The sequence below is a fragment of the Nycticebus coucang genome, chromosome 1, assembly GCF_027406575.1.
Source record: "Nycticebus coucang isolate mNycCou1 chromosome 1, mNycCou1.pri, whole genome shotgun sequence".
Lineage (NCBI taxonomy): Eukaryota > Metazoa > Chordata > Mammalia > Primates > Lorisidae > Nycticebus > Nycticebus coucang.
In genome coordinates, this window is record NC_069780.1 from 139519780 (window position 1) to 139526367 (window position 6588).

Here is a 6588-nt window from a genome sequence, read left to right on the forward strand (position 1 = left end):
AAGAATTAAAAATACTAAATCAGCTCTGCAAATATGGTAGTTTTCAAATTAAATTAAATTTGCTTTAAAAAAAGGACAATCTTTAAAATTTGCATTCGGCATGGCCACATTTGCCTGTGCCTGCCTGCTCTTGGCCTGCCTTTGGCCATCTGAATTATAATATTTACTATACAGGTAGATTAGTATGTTGGGGGCCATGGGTAGGGCTAACCAAATAAACATAAAACTCACTCAAGGTCCTTTTGGGCCTAAAGCTAGTAAGTGGAGCAAATGCAAAAGGCACCCGTTTGCATGATTGCTTTAACTACAGGTGGCACGTAACGTCTGTATTTAAAAAAGAAAAATTAGGGGTTATGTAGACAACAAATAAATTTATAGTTGGATTCCTTTAAATAATGAATTCCTGTGTTTTTCGAAATATGCTAAAAAATATCAAAGTTTGTCCTATGCAAAACTTTATAGGAGTATCTCTAGTCCAACAAAAGGGCAAGTCTATATCTAATAACATTGGTTGTAAGCCGATGAGGAAAAAAAGATACTTTAAAACACACTTGCTTTTTGTTTTTTGCTAAATCCAGCTGCAATGATTTCCCGTTATTTCTCCTTTCCCCCTATGTTTGTGAGGTCTCATTCTTCTCAACTTGGCTCCAAGGTTTCTTCCGCTCTGAGACCTTCCAGTCTTCCCATGAATCCTTGCTGTCTTCCACGGGGCTCTCACAGCACTTCATTCACTTCTCTGTACACGCAATCCCAACGTTGCGCTGAAGCGACCTGCTCATACCCTGTCTTCCCCCGGAGGCTGTGAGCTCCTCGAGACCAAGGCCTGCAGCCTCCTCACTCATCTTCATGTCTTCACATGCAGTGTGCAGCACTCCACGCACCAGCTGCCCGATCAGTGCTGAATGTCCTGTCGCTGGATCAACCTGCCATTCCTCTGTTAGCTTTTCTAATAGCAATGTGTCTGTCCACGTTAATCCTTGTGATTTGCCCTGGATCCTTGAGCTTTGATCTGTAAGTTCTTAATTTAACAGCAATCATGCAAGCTGATGTGAGGCCTGCAGAACCTGTTGTGTGTGTGTGTGTGCACGCACATGTGCACCAAGCATTGTCTCCCACTCTCTGGCTCTGCTCCTCACACCCACACCCCATCCTCACGCTCCATTTTCATTCCTTCTTATTTCCCCTTTTGGAGCACATGTGAAGGTGAGAAAATTTCATCCTGCTGCTATATTTGTACTTGTCAAATACTATACTGAATCCAGCTGCGATGCTTAAAGGATTCTGAAGAAAATGGTGTATATCCAATACAAAATAAATTTCCCTATAATTTGTTGCTCTAAGAATCTTCTCCCACTTTTTAAGTACAATATGGTATAAATAAAACTCTGTTCTGAACTTTTCTAGCATAGAGAAAAACAGGACAGAAATACTCCAAAGTCAACATGAATCATTCTTTTGAGAATATCTAATGGCACAAGGAATGGTTACCAGAAGTGCAAAAAGCATGGTATAAATCTAAACAAAACCGAATTTCCACTGGGTATGTAAATTTTGTTTCGAGAAAGAAAGTCTCTGCATGTGTGTAGAAGATTGAAAGAAAATACATACAAATAAGCGCTAATTCAAAGACATGGGACTTATAATTTTTTCTTCATTATACTCCTATTTTGCATTTTCTCAATTTATCACAATAATGAATGTACTTTTTAAACTAGGAAAAACAACACCTGATATTTAAAGGGAAAAAAATTCCAATAACTTAAAAATAGAATAGACTGAGACATTTAAAAGAAAACTTATTTTACATATTGTAGTCTGGAAAAAGAGGAAAGCAAAAGGACATTTTTATTGTAGTTTCTAATGAATAGTTTTTAAACTCATAGGAGTAGAGGGTAGTCGGATAAAGTCCCACTCATCTTAAGGAATTAACCAGCTGCAATGATCATTTCCTCTGTTTCTTTCTCCCCCCTTTTTCTGGCAGGCGTTTTTTTTTTTTTTTTTCAAGGATCCCAGTTACTCTTTGATTCTTTGGGAGATATTTTATGTTAGATCGCTTGAGTTTTCCCTTTCAGGATACTTCAGAAAGCCTCAAAGCTTCTGAACACCCACAAACGCCAACAAGGCATCTTGATGCTTCAAGGCTGTGCCCTTCAACCCCACCCCGAGAAAAATCCTATTGAAGCTTCTGCGAGCAAACATCTATCAAAAGCAAAGCGATATGGTATTTACTCAACTTTCCTTTAGTCCGGTGGGTCAGAGAACAGACTCCAGCGTCCAGGATAAAGCCGGGCCTGGCGGGGCCTTGGCTGTCCAAGCTGCCCCACTGTGAGTCCAGATTCGGGGTGTAAACAAATGCAGCTCTTAACAATCGCCAGTTTGCTTTTAAGGCTTTATAGCCGTGACTGCGGCTCGGGAAGAACACAGTAGTGTCTTCTCGGCTGGAACTGAAGTTGAGGCTTTATTAGGATCTGGGCTCGCGGCGCGGGCAGCTGCGAGCGCTCAATGGGCGCTTTCTAGTCGCAGCGCGGCCGCGTTGCCGGGAGCCCGGGGCCTGGAGCCGCCCGGGGAGCGCAGCGGGGGCGGGAGGAAGCGGGACTGCCCGGCCGGGCCATCCGCGTCCCCATGACAGGTGCGGTGCAACAAGGGCAGAAAGGAGCCCTGCCATCAGCCCCCAAGCCTGGGCTCAGCGTCTGACACGGACTGTCGTGTTTTTTATTGCGTTTTTGTTTGAGGAATACAGAGCGTTGGCAGGCAGAGATGTACCCTGTGGCTTGGGCTTTCTCTGCTTGGTCAGTGGTGATGAAAACAATAACAAAGCCCCTGACTTTGCTTAATGACCAAGACTGGCTGAGATAACAAACCCGCGCTGGTGTTGGCAGAGCGCCTTCTAGACGCTTGATGCGGTGTGGCCTATGAAAGCGGGACTTCCTTACAACCAAAGGAGATTTATCTTCTCCTGATTTGGACCGATAACCCTGTTTATTATTAACTGTCATTTGCTGAGAACTTTTCTGTGCCAGGTACTGAGTTACATACTTTAAACTCAGTTACTACAACCCTACTGAGTTTTGTTGTTGGTGTTCTTTTGTTTAAAAAGAAAGAATTGAGTTTCAGAGAGCTTAAGTAATGTATTCAACATTATTACACAGCTTATACATGGTACAGCCAAAATTCTATCTTGGTATGACTATAAAATAACTTTTATTCTTTCTACAGGGAAACATACAGCTTATGCTTTATGAATGAATTTTTCAAATCAAAGGTGCCAGGTGGCTGTGGCCTAAAACAGGTGAATTGACCGTGAGATACAGAGTGAATTCATAATTCAGTTATACTATGATATCTACTCTTTACATTGCAGAGAATTGCAGGAAAATTCAGTTAGGGAAAGTCATTAAGTGGAATTGAAAAAGCAACCCTTTCCAGCATTTAAAGAAACCTTCCAGCCTGGGCAACCTGTATACAAATTTTAATGCCATCAGACCACTGTTGTTCTCATTTTAACTAATTGCTCATTAAAGACATTTTAAAACAGACCTCATTTTTTAGAACAGTTTGAAAGCTAAAGAAAATTGAGAAGATGTATAGAGTGCTGGTGAACACTCTACCTCACCTGGTTTCCCCTGTTATTAACATCTATTAATGGTTCACATATTTTTCAATGGATGAGGCAATATTAACACATTATTATTAGTTAAAGCCCATAGTTAGTCCAATTTCCTTAGTTTTCACCTAATTCCTTTTTCCATTTCCCGAGTCCATACAAGGAACCAAGTCACATTTCTCCTCAACCTCTACCTGCTTAATGGAGTTTCTCAGACTTTTGTGGGTTTCAATTACATGGACTAGTGATTGATTTTGAAATGGGTAAGAAGATGCCCTTCAGTTGGCACTTGTCTGATGTTTTTCTCATGAGTAGATTAGGGGTAATGGATCTGGGGGAGGAAGACCACAGAGGTAAAAGTTCTCCTTTATCACATCATATATCATATCCAGTATGTAAACATGATTTATTACTGTTGATGCTGACTTTGGTCACCTGGCTGAGGTAATGTTTGTCCACTGTGAAGTTAGTCTTTTTTTTTTTTTTTTAACCTCCTTTACATGCTATATTCTTTGGAAGTCACTGTGCACATTCCACGCTTAAGAAGTAGGGTGTTCAGCTTGGCGCCTGTGGCTCAAGTGGCTAAGACGTCAGCCACATACACCTGAGCTAGAGGGTTCGAATCCAGCCCTGGCCTGCTGAACAATGATGGCTGCAACCAAAAAAAAAAAAAAAAAAATAGCCAGGCATTGTGGTGGGTGCCTGTAGTCCCAGCTACTTGGGAGGTAGAGACAGGAGACTCTTGAGCCCAGGAGTTGGAGATTGCTGTGAGCTGTAATGCCATGGCATTCTACCCAAGACTTTTAGTATCAAAGTCCTAAGGACCCTGTGTATTTTATGGAGAATTTGGAAAGGCGAAGTGAGTTGTCCCAGGTCTCAGAGGTGGATGTCTCTACCCTAAGGAAACAGTCTGCTTGCTGCAAATGGGACTAGACATCTGTTATGAGCCCATCTTTCCCCACAGACACAAAAGGCAGCTGGTTCTCTGATGGTCATAAGGAGGGGCAAGGATGATGAGAGAGGGGAGAAGTATGAGATGGAGGTAGTGTCCTTCCTTCCGTGGTTTATATACAAGCATCTGTTTGGACTTCTACAGCATTTATGAGAGAAAAGAAAAAATAAACAGCCATGAAATCATCTCTTAGATGTAGACATAACTGTTATCTTCCCAAACATTTCAAATTTTAATCACTTCTGTCTGTGGGCCCATGAGGGCATTTTTTTCTTTGTACATTCCATTTGTTTAAATGTTTTAAAGTTTATTTTGGTAAACTAAAAAAAAGACACTTAAAAATTATGAGTCCCACGCAGTGGCTCATGCCTGTAATCCTACCACTTTGGGAGGCCGAGGTGAGTGGATTGCTTGAGCTCAGGAGTTCAAACTATCCTGAGCAAGAGCGAGACTCCAACTCTACTAAAAGCAGAAAAACTAGCCAGGTGTAGTGTTGGGTGCCTGTCGTCCCAGCTACTTGGGAGCTGAGGCAAGAGGATCGCCTAAGCCCAAGAGTTTGAGATTGTTGTGAGCTCTGACGCCACAGCACTCTAGCCTGGGTGACAGAGTGAGACTGTGCCTTAGAAAGAAAAGGTGAGAAATATAAACAAAAATTGTCTGATGTTAACTTATTGTAGTGGAACGGAAACTAAACAAAGTTAGCAGTGTGCCTTTGACCTTGAACTGCTACTTTACTAATGATCTGAGTGCCAATCCTGGATTACTTAGGCCTGTCTTGCCTATATGCCTAAATTATTTTTGTAAGTGGGAGAATCCAGAAAGCAGAGTTCAATTTTCTGCCAAAGAATCTGCTCCCAAATCGACATATGTGAAGGAGCTGGTAGGCAAGATGGATTAAACTAAATTCACCCCAGAGGAAAACATGAAAGATATTTCTCAATGGAAAATATGCTGAGGGATATTTTAAAGGAAGTTTTTAACAGACATATTTGTTTGATTTATTTTATCTAATGTTCAGCAGACAACAACCCAGATACTTTCTGGGGTGGGCTAAGGAATGCTCTTCATAAACTCATAACTGGAGCACATGGTGTTGGTAATGAGAGGGAATGAAAACGCAGTAATGTAGCCCACTGTTTCTGACCTTTTCAAGAGCACAACTCTCTTTTGGAAGTCAAAATAATTGTGAAAGTAGTTGTATTTTATTATTCTTTCATTGGTGAAAAAAGAATTATAAATTAAGGATAATATTAACTGTATAATCACACTATAGCTTCTGTATATATTTGAAAAACCAGGGGCATGTATGTGTGAAGACATGTATCTATTAAATCTGTGGACGGTGCTTGCTGCATTAGCCCTCGCATTGAGCCCTGGACCCCCAGGATCCCCCAATCAGGAAGACACGTGCCCACCTGGCTCCCATGCTCAGCCTCATGTTCCTAACCCAGGTATCTTCTTCTAGTAGAGGAGCCATTTCTCTCGGACTTCTGGTTTCCATGGATCCACTTCCATCTCCAGAGAACTCTGACAAGGAAGTACAGAAGGACCCCCATGTGCCTGGTGGTTTGAACCTGGTGATTTCCCACAGCCTAAGTAACTCATGATGACATTGGCCAGGGCCTCCTCTGTCTCCATGCCCAATCTTGGGAAGGCATACCAATCCCAAAGGTATTGGTATTGGTATCTGTCAGCCATCAGAGTGCCCCAACTCTGTCCCCACCCCACAGTACAGAGCTACTCAAGTGAAAGAAGAGTGTGAGCTCTGGGTTCAGACTCGCTCCTGAGGCTGTTTATGGCTTGCCTTGCCCTATTCTGGCTTTTTGGTCTTCAGCAAAGGTCTTGATTCTTGGTGGGTCTGTCTTCCCCGAACCCCACAGGTTTCTCTGAAGGCAACTCCGATTTTCTACCCCAGCTTCAGCAGTCCTGCCTCAGACGTCCTGGGGGGAAAATCCAACATTTTCTCTTCCCCATCTTCTCACCTGCTTAGTTCACTTCCAGCCAGGAGGGGGGAACCCGGGTTAGTAAAAAA